The sequence below is a fragment of the Camelina sativa genome, chromosome 9 (genome assembly GCF_030686135.1).
Source record: "Camelina sativa cultivar CO46 ecotype springtype chromosome 9, ASM3068613v1".
Lineage (NCBI taxonomy): Eukaryota > Viridiplantae > Streptophyta > Magnoliopsida > Brassicales > Brassicaceae > Camelina > Camelina sativa.
In genome coordinates this window covers 27129168-27142479 of record NC_141888.1, presented here as the reverse complement: position 1 = coordinate 27142479, position 13312 = coordinate 27129168, and the positions used below count along the sequence as shown (strand labels likewise).

Here is a 13312-nt window from a genome sequence, read left to right as displayed (position 1 = left end):
CCCTCTTAGGCACATCTCTCTTTCTTAGTTTCATGCTGGCCTAAGAGGGGATAGACGGATAGACCAGCCCTTCTTTCTTTCGGGTACTCTTTCAAGGGTGGCTGCTTCTAGGCAAACCTCCTTCGCCTTGAAAGCCAGTAAATACTTGAGCCAATAAAACGGTAGCTAAGCTGTATTTCTAAGCTGGGAATGTTGGGTAAGAGTCCGCCTCTTTCCTTGCATTTATGCCGGGGACGTCGCCAGTGCGGAGGGCTTTGGTTGAAGATCTAGTGGTGCTACCCCAAGACTGGTCCCGTGGTTCCTATGCCGCCGCGTTTCCCTATCTGAGTTCACAGGTTTAGTTGCCTGTACTTTTTTTTGAATCGCAACCCGGAAATCATAGCCAGGAAGGGGATCCCTGGAAAATAAGTAAGATTCAGGGACTTCCGGCGCAGAAGCTCATTCTGAACCGCGGGAACCGCGGGAACCTTCGTCTCAATCTTCGCAAAGCTTCTACTTTGCTTGCACGAAAGTGCTTTTCGCTAGGTTACTAAAGTACCTCTCCAATCCTCGATCAAACTTGCCTCAAAAGAATCTACTCCTTACTCAAGTTCTCAATGAAGACCAAGGATCCCTCTGTGCTGTTCAAGGAATGAAGCAGCCATGGCTTCGTAGCTCTGTGCTGTGTTCTCATTTTCCAGAATAAAATTCTCTTTAGAGTTACTTAAGTCAGTTAAAATTGTTTCCCTTTGAGTGACTAAATGAATAAAATCTGGTTGCTACAGTAACCACATAAGGAAAAGAAAAAAATTATATTAGTCCGTTGCTATAGGACTCCCACAAAACAATTAAAAAATATTAAAAACAATTATATTATTTTAGTTTCTATTTCTTTTTGTTTTCATATTTTCTCTCTTTTCACTTTCCTAATTATTTTTTAGTTTTTAATTTTGAATTCTAATTATTTTTCTACATCTTTCAAGATCCATTTTACTATATTACTTTTTTATTTTGATTTATTATTCTATTTTTTTTCTTTAACTTTGAATCTTATTATGTTATTGAAGAAGACAATTTCATATTAATATTACTATGTACATGGTAATACACTGTGTTTTTATGTGTACGTACACATTTGAAATAATTTCTATGCATATAAAACCTTATTTGCAGCATGTATTTTACAAATATACCATCAAAAAATTTTCAATAATACGTTTATAAATTAAATCATCATTGTATTGAATATACCTCATGTACGCCTATCACTAAGTTATATATGGGCCCTGTTCTTTTCACGATCGCCACACCTCCGGCGACCAACAAATTACACTGACTTTCTCTTTTCCAGTCGCTGGTTTCTTTTTCATTATTTGCTTCTCTATTTTCCTTTGTTCATTTCATTTGCTGTCGCTGGTGTCACTCGTTTTCCCAGTGACTGTTGGAAAGACTAAAAATCACTACAAGAAATTTGGGCATTGGTAGCAGATCACGGTAGCGCTAATTCAACAACTGCTACTAAAAGTGTCAAAATTGAATGTCCAGTTATACGATAGCATTAAATTCGTGCTAGGAAAGATTTTCGTTAACCCGGGAAAAAAATTCGCTATTATAGTTGAAAATTCGTTTTGGAGGCAATACACTAACCCAATTTTTTTGTTTTTTCATGACGAGAGAAAAAACAGTCCTTTTCCGTCTTAAGTCTTAAAAACAAAAAAGTTCTTCCTCTCATCCATTAACCCTAAATCTTAAAATTCCCAAAAATAAATGTTAAAGCCGCAAACTCTTCTCACACAAATCCTAAGGCTTCTCCTTCTTCCCAAATTCCTCTATCTCTCTCTGTTTTTCTCTCTCTATCTCTTTTGAAGAATATGAATTCGGCATCTTTAGATGAAGTTGAGATCTGCTGGAGCAAGAGAACCCAAGCTTCCCGTCGAAGCTCCTTCCTCTTCGGGTATCACAATCGATGTTATAGGAAAAACCACCAACGACGCTTCCGCTTCCCTCCGATTCAAATTCTGGATCTGAGATTGATTACGACTCTGAGCGAGCTTGGTGGTGGTGGGTTTGAGACCAAAGATTTCTCTAATTAATGGTATCTAAAATCTTCTTTCTCTTTTAGTTTACTTTGGATTTTTATCCAGCGAACGCTTAGTATCAGCGGCGATTTATAGGAAGCCAAGTAGTCACCCTTGGTGTATCAAGATCTTGGTTTCGGACTATATACCAACTTACCAAGTGTTCCCATCTGTTGGAGCTTGTTGAAGAATAATAAATCCTGCTGATTTTGATCCAAGGTAAAAAAGTGTTTTTATTTCTTTTAAAGTTAAGATATTTAGGTGAAGTTAGTTTTTTTCTGGGATCTCATTGTAGATTGTTAGGTCTGCTAATTCGCATATTACCAATTCAGTGACTCTTGGTTCCAAATTCGTTTTGGTGGTCATAGTCTTCTTTAGTCATGGTTTGGTTCTAAGCGAGTAAGAATCTCTTTCCAATCTTCTCTGTTTTCTCTCTTGTGGTTATGTACCTCTTCACATCTGGAGTTTAGTTAGCTTTGTAGGAATCTGTACTCACATGTGATTTTTGTTCTTTGGATGTGTTTTGCAGTGTTCTTCACGAAGTGGTCAACAGAGCAGACGATGGTGGTATCACACCTCTTCATAATGAATGTAGAGATTCTCTAACTGAAAAAATTAATTATGTAGTTTTGTTTTCGCTTTGGCGCTTTGGTTATACATTGTAGGTGCTGGGGGAATCACGTAGTGTTTTGTTTCATTTGGATCATATATGAATTCATTTGGCATTTGTTTTCACAGCTATTGATCGATAAGGGGGCCTGTTTTAGCTGCCATGAACTCCAACGAGTTTGTTCTTCTCTCTATTTCTCCGCCTGTAAGATGGCTGCAAGATAGGAAGCCAAAATCACATCTGCTTTGAAGTCCCAGATTGAATAGCTACAACAGGAGAGGGATGGATTTCAAAGGATGGTGATTGGAAACCAAGTTTGTAAACACTTTAAATCCATTTTCCTGTTCTTCATATCTCTTGTTTAATCCTTTGTAACATTTGCGAATTCACCAACCTTAGGAAAGTAAGAGTTTTACCATTGCTTATGACCGATTCAATTTTATTATGCTGACACTCTTTTATTTTTCCCACTTACAGTTACTATAAGGTGATCTGCTGATGGTATGAGTGGAGATCTACTAGGGCTGCTTCGGTTTCTTTATTACTTGGTTTGGTGAAGAAATGTACCTTCTTTTTCTTTATGACTTGGTTGGTGATTCAAGCACTTGTATCTTTTGGGTATTTGATAGAATGATTCTATGTAAAATGTATGTTTTATAAATTTAATGTAGTATTAATTTTATTTATGAATCAATTTGCAATTTATATTTTATGCATTATAGGTTTCAAATAATTGAAATATAGAACATAATAATATACATTACAACAACATTATCAAAATGAACAAAACAATATTTTACAGCACGAAATGTTTGCTATAAAAACAAACATAATAGCACGAACTAAGCGCTAGTTAATAATATTAAATAGCGGAGTATTAGCGCTATAATAGGTCAATCTACCATAGCGCGTAAAAACTGCTACAGTAGGAGGGGGTCTATTATAACTCCTCATTATACAGTGTTTTCAAATGCGCTATGAAAGCCCTTTAGTAGCATTTTCCGTGTGCTAATAATGTCCATATTTCTTGTAGTGAATTGTCGTTGTGACTGCTTTTACGGTGTTGCCGGTGTACTCCTGCTAACTTGGATCTCAAGTTACTTGTAGTTTTTGGTCTCTGCCCGCTAATCCAGCGATCGTGAAAAGAACATGCACTACTAACTGTGTACATGAAGAATTATCTGAAAGAGAATCTTTTACGTAAACGATCACAAAAAGTATGGTATAGGTGAAGTGAATAGTTTAGGGTAAGGTTTGGAGGGTCATCAAAGAGGTTTTACATGTAAAATAAAGTTCTTAGAAAATTTAAGATAAAACATAGGTAAAGTATGGTTTCACGTCGAGAAAATGATTCAACAACATGTGGTTTCACTTGGTATAAAAGTGGATTTGACTTGTAACAAGTGATACAGATTCGAAGTCAATGCCATTCACTATTGCCTAACTGGTATGTAGTTAATCTAAAGGTTGCTAGGTTTAGGCTAGCTAGTTAAGTGTGAAAATAGTAAAAACGATATAATGTATTATACAAAAGAATAATCAAATTAGTTTATACAAAAAATATTATACGACCTAGATATATTAGAGAGTATATATACACCCTTTAAAGAAACAACATGGAGAACATGTACTTTTGAATCCAATATGATCTGTACGTATACAGTTTATGGTTTAATTTTTAGTGGTTATGTACTTTTAAGTCAGATGACCGTGTAACGTGTAGGGTTAATTTATTTAAGTTTTGTGTACATTTAAGTCAATATGAACATGTGCATAAACAGTTTAAGGTTTAAATGTAAATTTAAAATTTTTACCTAAACAATGAAAAATAAAGATACGTACATGAGTGATTGTGTACGTAAGGCCAATTAGTCAAACAATCATACACGAACAGATACGTACAATAATGATTATAAGTGAAGGTTACAATATCATATTTTCTCTCCCCACTCTCATGATACATGCTACGGTGGTTTGGTTTTATTTGATTTAATACTTTAAGTCAATATGATTGTGTACATATACCGTTTAATGATATTTTATTTATTTATTTATTTATTGAGAGCTTGTGTACGTTTTAATCAATATGATCGTTTACGTATATGATGTACCTAATTTCTAGGGGTTGTTAATGTTTAAGTCAATATGTTCGTTTACGTATACGGTTTAAGATTTTATTTTAGGGTTTATTTAGGGGTTGTATACATTTCAGTCAATATCATGTATGTTTACGGTTTAATTTTAGGGTTTGTTTAGGGGTTATGCCTGAGAGTTACAGAAAAGGAGAAAAAGTGTTAGAAAGTGTTCTTGAGAGATTTTTGGAGATTCTTGGCTTGTGTGGTGAGATCTGTCTCTGAGGAGTAGAGATCTAGTGCTAGGAATGAAGAAGAAGCCTTCTAAGGTGTTGGATTCGTAATTTTGGGGTCAGAAACTTCCTGCAAAAAGAGGTGAGTGCATGACCTCTTTTTGCAGGAAAAGTGTTAGAGAGTGTTCTTGAGAGATTTTTGGAGATTCTTGGCTTGTGTGGTGAGATCTGTCCCTGAGGAGTAGAGATCTAGTGCTAGGAATGAAGAAGAAGCCTTCTAAGATGTTGGATTCGTAATTTTGGGGTCAGAAACTTCCTTCAAAACGAGGTGAGTGTATGACCATGGCTGATCTAAGCCTGAGAATCCTTTTTTTTGCTTGTTTTGTGGCTGTTTCATATATTATTACTACCATGTACGTACATAGTAACAATTTGTGTCTTTATATATACGCACATATATATATATATATATACGTACACACATATATATACATACATATATAAATAATTTGTATTTATATTAAACAATTTTTGTAACATGCTTGTTTAGAGTTTTTATATGATTATATACATTTAAGTCAATTTTGTGTGTGCATATGATTTAAAGTTTATTTCTAGAAGTTGTGTACATTTGAGTCAATATGGTCGTGAATTGACATGTGAGCTAAGAAGATGACACTAGTGGGTTTATGGTGCCGGTAATCGTCTTATTAAACCCACCAATGAATGTAATTATAGAGATGTAGAAATTAACAACTTAAAAACCTTTGAAAATATTTGTAAACCTAGGGATTGTGTATATTTAAGTCAATAGGATCATCATGTACGTATACAATTTATGGTTGAATTTCCATAATTTATTTAGGGGATACGTACATTTAAGCCAATATAATCATGTACGTGTGTGATTTAGGGTTTAATTTGTATACTTGTTGGCAGGTGTAATATAATATCGTATACGTACACAGTTTAGGGTTTAATGTTTAGGAGTTGTTGTAGATATAATTCAATACAAAAGTTGTGTACATATCTTTTTGTCAAAGAGCTACGACTGTGTATGTATTTAGTCTAGGGTTTTATGTAGGCGTTGTGTACGTAATTATTCTTATTATGAATTGTTTCTTTATATACGATTTCAAATATTAACATAATAATGTATGTACATAATAATAATTTGTATGCTTTGTTTACATACACATTTAAATAGTTTTCTTCATTTTAATCAATTTTTGATGTAACATCCAAGAAAAAAACATTTAAAACATGTATGTACATTAGTTAAAATGGACGTGAGAGACGAGATAACGATCATGATAGGAAAAAGATTCATTAAATCTTGTGTGCGGCCAATTAGAGAGGTTAGTCAAACAATCATACACAAACATATATGTACACTATTGAGTAGTGCCGCATAGCCGGTCCCAACCACAAGCTGGTGAAGCATGTGTTTGCGGCCGTGAAATAATATCTAGATTTTCGGCCTTTTATTTCATAAAAGTTTCATTAGTGTAGTGGTTGAAGTTAAATAGAAAGCAAAGGAGGACATGTGTTCGAGCCTCATCAACAACTTTTTTAACAATTTTTTTTCTTCTTTCCTTTGGTTCACTAGAAAATCAGCCTTAAAATGATGTTGGGCTTGTGGCCTCAATATATTGTGCGACGGCTCTGAGTAGTGGCTATAAGTGAAGGTTATGTACGTTAGAACAATATATATATATATATATATACTAGCAATTAATCCGCGCTACGCGCGGTAGTTAGATTCAGGTGTATTTTGGGTTTTGTTGTGTATTTTATGAAGTGATTGATATAGCAAGCCAATCTATAGGTTGTGTATTTAGATTTCCTCCAAGAGTGTGTTTTGGGGTTTTTTTGTATATTATTTATTTGTTATGTTAATTTATCTTCCTGTTTGGTTTTCTGCTTTTTTTTTTTGTTTGTTTTGTTGATTTTTTTGGTTACTTTTAAAAAAACAATTCCTCGTCTTTGCATTAAGTACATTATAGTGAGATTTTTAAAAATATAATTTTAAATCATGTTGTGTTTCTTTACAAAATTGGTTTAGTTTTTGCTTTAATTTAATTCCATAAGTTTATATTCTATAGTGTATGTTCATTTGTGGCTATAGTTGTTTTTGGTCCATTTTTAAAAATTTCCCGTCATCCGTTAGTTAGATTGTTTATTGCATTTTTCTATACGTGGTTGTAGTTCTTTGTTTTTTTTTGGGTAGCTATTTAATAAAACGTGTGAGGATTGTTTGTGAATGCTTTATTGATTGTGCTACATTATTATTGGGTGAGTAATTTGCTTCAAAGTTTTAAAATTACTTATATTTGGTTGTTTATTGTGTTAATTTTGTGTGACATAGTGGAATTTAATTGAGTTGGGATTGTATTACTCATGTTTGAAAATGGCATGTGTCTTGTAACTGGTTGTCTTCTTCTTTGTCGTCGATCTCTTCCTGAACGGATAAGAGATAATCATTCTTTGGATCTACGGGACAGTAGAAGGCTTTTAAGCTTTTTTTTTTATGCTCGCACTCTGTTTTCAATTATCCATCGCATTGATGCTGATCATTTTAATTTTTCCCCCGTGTTTGGGTGATTTCGTCTTGGCTTCACATCCCTAGTGGGTAATTGGTTCTCCCTGGTTATTTCGTTGAGCATAAGTGTTAATTGGATTTCTATTTTTAACAAATTTAAATATGTAGTCTTCCTTTGATTCTCTGATTGATTAATCGATTCTTTTTTTGGTTGCTGTAATTTTAGATTCGTAAGGCCCATGTGTGCTTTTGTTTGGATTGAATGTGATTTGTGTTGTGCTCTATTTTAATTTTTAGTTTTTTTTTTTTGGTTTTGTTTGCGTTGGTGTTGATTTTCAAATTGTAAATATTGTTGCTCTTATTTAAATGTTTTGGGGAGGTTTTGTTCGGCTCGATTTGATTTACAGACATTGATTTTCTAGGGTGAACTAAATGTAGAACTCTAATTTGAGCATCAGTTTGGTGTAGTAACATTGTCAGCATCTCTTACCTTCTTTATGTTTGGTGCTGTTTGTATCAACGGTCGCCAAATTAAGATTAATTTTGTTTTAGTTTTATTACCTTGTGCGTGTGTTTTGGTTCTTTTTTTTCACTGTTTTGATCGGTATTTCCTTCTGTATTTTTGTATCCCTGCTTTTCTTAGCTGTTTTTTTCTTTGAATTTCTTTTTCCTGCATAACAATTTAATTTTTTAAAGGTATTTTTGTGACCACAAGAAGATTGTGCACTCCGGCTCACGGTGTAGTCCAAGAAGGACATGTGTATTGGTGTAGTGAAAGCATATAACCATTGTCTCATTTCTTGAAGGTAAAGACCACTTTGCTAATATCTTTCTCCTGGTGGTCATAATTGTTCCAATTCTCTGTTCGAGTTGTTTTGTGGCAAAATTCTAGAACATATTTCGATCTTCTTGTGATGCTACGCTTGGGTTTTGTTATAATTTTTTCCCATCTTTGATTTTTTTTCAAGACTTTTAGTTAGGACCCATCCATAAATAAAAAGAAATAGAACTGGTAAACAACTCGAACATTGTAAATATAGAAAGCATGATAACATTGGGAAACCTTATTGTTAGTCTTTAAAGCTAAAAGAAAAAGACAAACTTGATCATTTGTTTGAAGTAGTAGCAGTGTCTGCATCTATTTTCCATGTCATTGATGCTACAGATGATGTTTGATTGAGCTTCTGCCAATGTATGTAGTAGCATTTTAGTTTTGGTACATTGACTCAGAGTAACTACTTCTTGTTATCTTTCCAGCATTGATCACCCTTTGCTTTGTTTTCTTTCCAGCCTTGTTTATCCAGCCACAATTTTCCTTCCACTGTGTCACCCCTGCACCACTTCACAATTCCGTAAAGGTAAATACCATTTTCGTAACTACCTTCTGCTGTCTTTTTCAAGTGTTCCAACCCTTGTTCTGTGTTGTTCTTGTGAAAATACTCCTGGATTCCTTTGATGTAGTGTGCCTACACATTTCCACTTGCAATACATTTTTCCATGAGGTCTTGGTATTTGCTTATTGCTGCTAGTGGATTCATGGCTAGTGGCCTTAGGTTGATGTTCTTGTAAATTCGATGATCTTGTATTGCCTTTGCTAGGTCGGGTGATGCTTGCATAAGATGTGTGATTGTTGTGCGTGAAATCCGAGCTACTCGTGAGAATATATCTCCGAGCACATCGTTTGGTAGTTCTTTAAGGGAGTAGGGTGTGTTTCGTTGCATTTTTGCGAAGTTGGAGAGTATATTTTTTGTGTTTTCTGTAGCGTGCTTTATAGTGCGGACGTGTGTTACGTTTATGGGTGTTTAAAATATAACTCTTGGCCTCCCATTATTTAGTTTTAACTGGACCTTTGATGTAGAGGTGGTAATGAGTTTTGTCCGTTACCTTCTTAATCATTAATTTAAGACATCATTGTTTGAGTTATATTGCTGAGTGGGGATTGTTTTTAATTTTGGTGTCCTATATTTTGTAACATTTTTTAAATTATGAACAATTAGAAGGTTTATTTTAAAAATTTGAATGGTAAGACATATTTCGTACAGGTGGAACCCACTTTTTCTAGATTTGTTATCTATATGTATGATAAGAAAGGGCTGTAACTGAATAATTATTTTGATTGTTATAAACATTAATAAAGTTGTCAAGCGGCCGCTCCGACAATAATGATATATCTGCAACCTACAGTTAGAGGATACAACAATTTCCAACCGTATTTCATGTGTGGATCAAGATTGCCAAACAGTTTCCCTCCAATGCCTATCCCTAATTTCATGGTGCCACAACCATTTCGTCCAGCACTATACCCATCTGCTCCTCCTGTCGGCCTCCACCCTAGTTATAGTTGATGACGAAACAACGTTTGGTGGTGATAGGTTATTAAATCGAGTATGTAAATCATGAAACCTACGTTCCTCTTTACATTGTGCCAAAGAAACATAGATAGGTTTGTTTCCCACCATCTTCCCATCCATCTTGAGCATCTATGTTAAAAAAAAGAACGAAGATAATAATAATTAGACGTGAGTTTCTTGATTGAAAAGGCAACACTAAAAAACCATGTTTACAAACTTACAGCGAGAAGCTTCCTCGCTCGTTGAGAACTCAACAAACCCAACACCTTTGCTCATTCGATTGAAATGGACCATGACCTACAAAATTCATATGTTAAATTCATAAGTCAAATAAGAAAATTTACTAAGAGATTGCATACGTACCTTGCAGGAAGTGATGGTTCCAAACTCATAAAATAATTCTTGAAGCTTTTTGTTACCAACAGAATCCTTAAGATTCATCACCTGAAGATTCAACTCTTTACTGTTCTCACACACTACAAGAAAGCACGTCGATTTCAGACGAATTTTCTGACAGAAAAAATCCGTAGGAAATTTCTGACAGATTTGCGAGAGATTTCCGACATGTTTTCGAGGAAATTCTGAGGAAAAAAATTCTCTCATAAAATCCTCGGAAATATGTTAATCCGTCTGTAATTGCTTGGAAATTTTCGATGAAAACCAGGTCGTCAGAATATTCTCGGAAAATTTTTAACATTTCCGACGCATTTCTGAGGGACCAAGACCGTTGGTTTTTTCTAAGAGATATCTGACAGATTAGTGAGAACTTTGCCATTATATCCGTTGCGATTATAATATAAATATATGTAATATATAATACAAATACATATCATATATATATAAAAAACATCAGTCTCGGTATTACAGACGGATAACCAAGGAAACTAACATAGCGTCGCAAATCCGTCGGACATTCCCTTGGAAATCCGTCAGAAATTTCAGAGGGCTGCCCGAGGGAAGACGAATGTGGTCAGATTAAGAAAAAAAACTTGTTTCATAGGAAAACCCGTGGAAATTTCCGATGAATTACCGAGGCTTAAACCGTGTTCTCTGAAATCTGTCGGACAACTCCTCCGGGTCCTCTGAAATTCGTCGGAAACTTTTGACGGAATTCCAAGTGATTTTTATTTATTAAAGAATTTATAAGTTTTGACACATCTAATATGTTGTCTAATATTACAATAAGCCATATTTGATAATAAATAAGATTATAAAACATTGTACCACAAAAAAATATAACATTTGGAAGATTACATTATCTACACACTTAAGTGTTTAGAAGATGATATTAGAGATGTAGTTGTAATTTAGTGAGAGTTAATTGATTTTAAAAAACTATGTGATATTTTATCTATTATGATCCTAAATGTAATTGTGTTGACAATATGTCTTAGTCTAGTGTTAAACAACTCTTAAGATTAATCAATTTTTATAAAATTGTCATAAAAAATAATATCCGTCTGAAATCCTTTGGAAATTTCCGACGGATAACCAAGGGAGACTAAACTATCCGACGGAATTCCAAGGGATTTGGACTGTTCATATAAATGTGTTTTCTTCGGTTAAATAAATGGTATTTCAGAGGGATTTCCGAGGGAAGCCAAAATATTTTAGACGGGTTTCCGACGGAAGGTGAATTTCCGACGGGTTTGCGAGGCGATATTAAATACCCGCCTATTATTTCATTCACGCGGCAAAACCTAATTTTTTTCTAGGGATTTCCGACGGTTTAGTCCTCTGAAAATGTTTATATATCCATGTTCAAAGAATTTTTTTCCCATCGACAACTCTGAAAAACTGCTGAAATCGAAGGACAATCTCTTTCCTCCCCTGCTCCGCCGGTCTTTCCTTCCCTCCCCTGCTCCCAACGCCGCCGGCCATCTCTTCCCTCCCCTGGTCATCTCTTCCCTCCGCCGGTCATCTCTTCCCTCCGCCGGTCAGATCTGCTTTCTTCCGCCGGTCAGCTCCGTTTCCCTTCCCCCAGTCCGCTCCGCTTCCCTCCGCCGGTCAGCTCCTTCCCACCGCCGGTCACCATCTTCAAACATGTAAGTTTGATTTGTGATTTTTGGTTTTGTTTGTTAGAATTAGGTTTTTGAATATATTTATTTCAAGTAGGTTGGATTTGTTATTGAATTAGGGATTTGATATAGATTTAGACTGTAATTTTAAAAAGCATTTCTTTGTCTAAATAATTTTAGAAAGAATCTATTTTAGAATTAATTTATTTTAAGTAGATTGGATTTGTTATTGAATTAGGGATTTGATATATGTTTAGATTGTAATTTTAGAAACCATTTATTTGTGTAAATAATTTTAGAAAGTATTTATTTTAGAATTAATTTATTTTAAGTAGATTGGATTTGTTATTGAATTAGAGATTTGATATACTCTAGGTATGTTTAAATATATTGTTTTGTCTTTTTATTTATTTCTAATCATTAATTATTTTTTATTCTTCTAACTTAGGAAATTCCTTTAATCAAAGGTCAGAGACCCGGTTTAGGAAATCTTGTGTCACGAGATGGGAATGTCTCTTCAGTTTTTCCTCGGGACAATCAACTTGTTCAACAAGTTCAAGATCTAACCGGATAATGAAAGAAAAAGACGCGACGGTCGAGGAACTGAAGCAAGAAAATCTCATGATTAAAGAATTATTTTTTTTTTCTAAACTATTTTAATTTTATGAGAATTTTTATTTAGTTTGATAATTATGCATTGGGGTTTATATATTTTGTATTAGGATATGTATATATTTATTTTCAGCTTTTTGATATATTAGTTTTTATTTATTATTGAAGAATTTTTATTTTATATAAATTTATTTGTTTTTATTTCCCTTGCAAAGTTCTCGGGAACTCTGTAGTCGTCGGAAAATCCTCGCAATTATTTTCCTTCGGAAATTCCTCTGAAATCTTACCTCTTGGAATTCCGTCGGAAAAGATGTTTCCCTCTAAAATTCCTTGGTAATTTTGCGTCTTTGGAAATCCCTTGGAAATTGTACACCCTTGGAAATCCGTCGGAAATTTCCAACGGATTTCAGACGATTTCTAATTTCCGACAAGCGGTTTCTGAGGACTTTTATTCCTCGGTAATTTGTCGGAAAAAGGCTGTTTCCGAGGGATTACTGACGATTCCTTCTCTCGAAAACTGGCTGTTTTCTTGTAGTGACATCCCGTTATCTTTTCTCTACTTTGAATCTGACTTTCAAATCCTCAACTCTATTATTTTTCCTCTGAGCCCTCCTTCCCTCCCTCCCTTCCATTTCGATATGCTTTGGTGGAACATACTTGGCCCATGACATCTAATGTGCGACCAACAACAGGTGTCAACAGAAAATCATTAGGCTTAAAGATCTAAATTGATAAGAATAACTACTACGTTAATTTATTTCTAATACAAAAGGAGAAGGCGTACGACTATAAACTAATGTAGGCTTGCATTTGAAAC

General features: G+C 34.4%; 1 long non-coding RNA gene across 1 annotated transcript; it reads left to right on the top strand.

Annotated features, from left to right (window-relative positions):
• Positions 1 to 1716: 1716 nt before the first annotated feature.
• On the top strand, positions 1717 to 2841 carry LOC104711564 (uncharacterized). Its single transcript, XR_015567188.1, has 4 exons — positions 1717 to 2074; positions 2154 to 2276; positions 2390 to 2456; positions 2796 to 2841. It is a non-coding gene; the product is annotated as an uncharacterized LOC104711564 (long non-coding RNA).
• The last annotated feature ends 10471 nt before the right edge of the window (positions 2842 to 13312 follow it).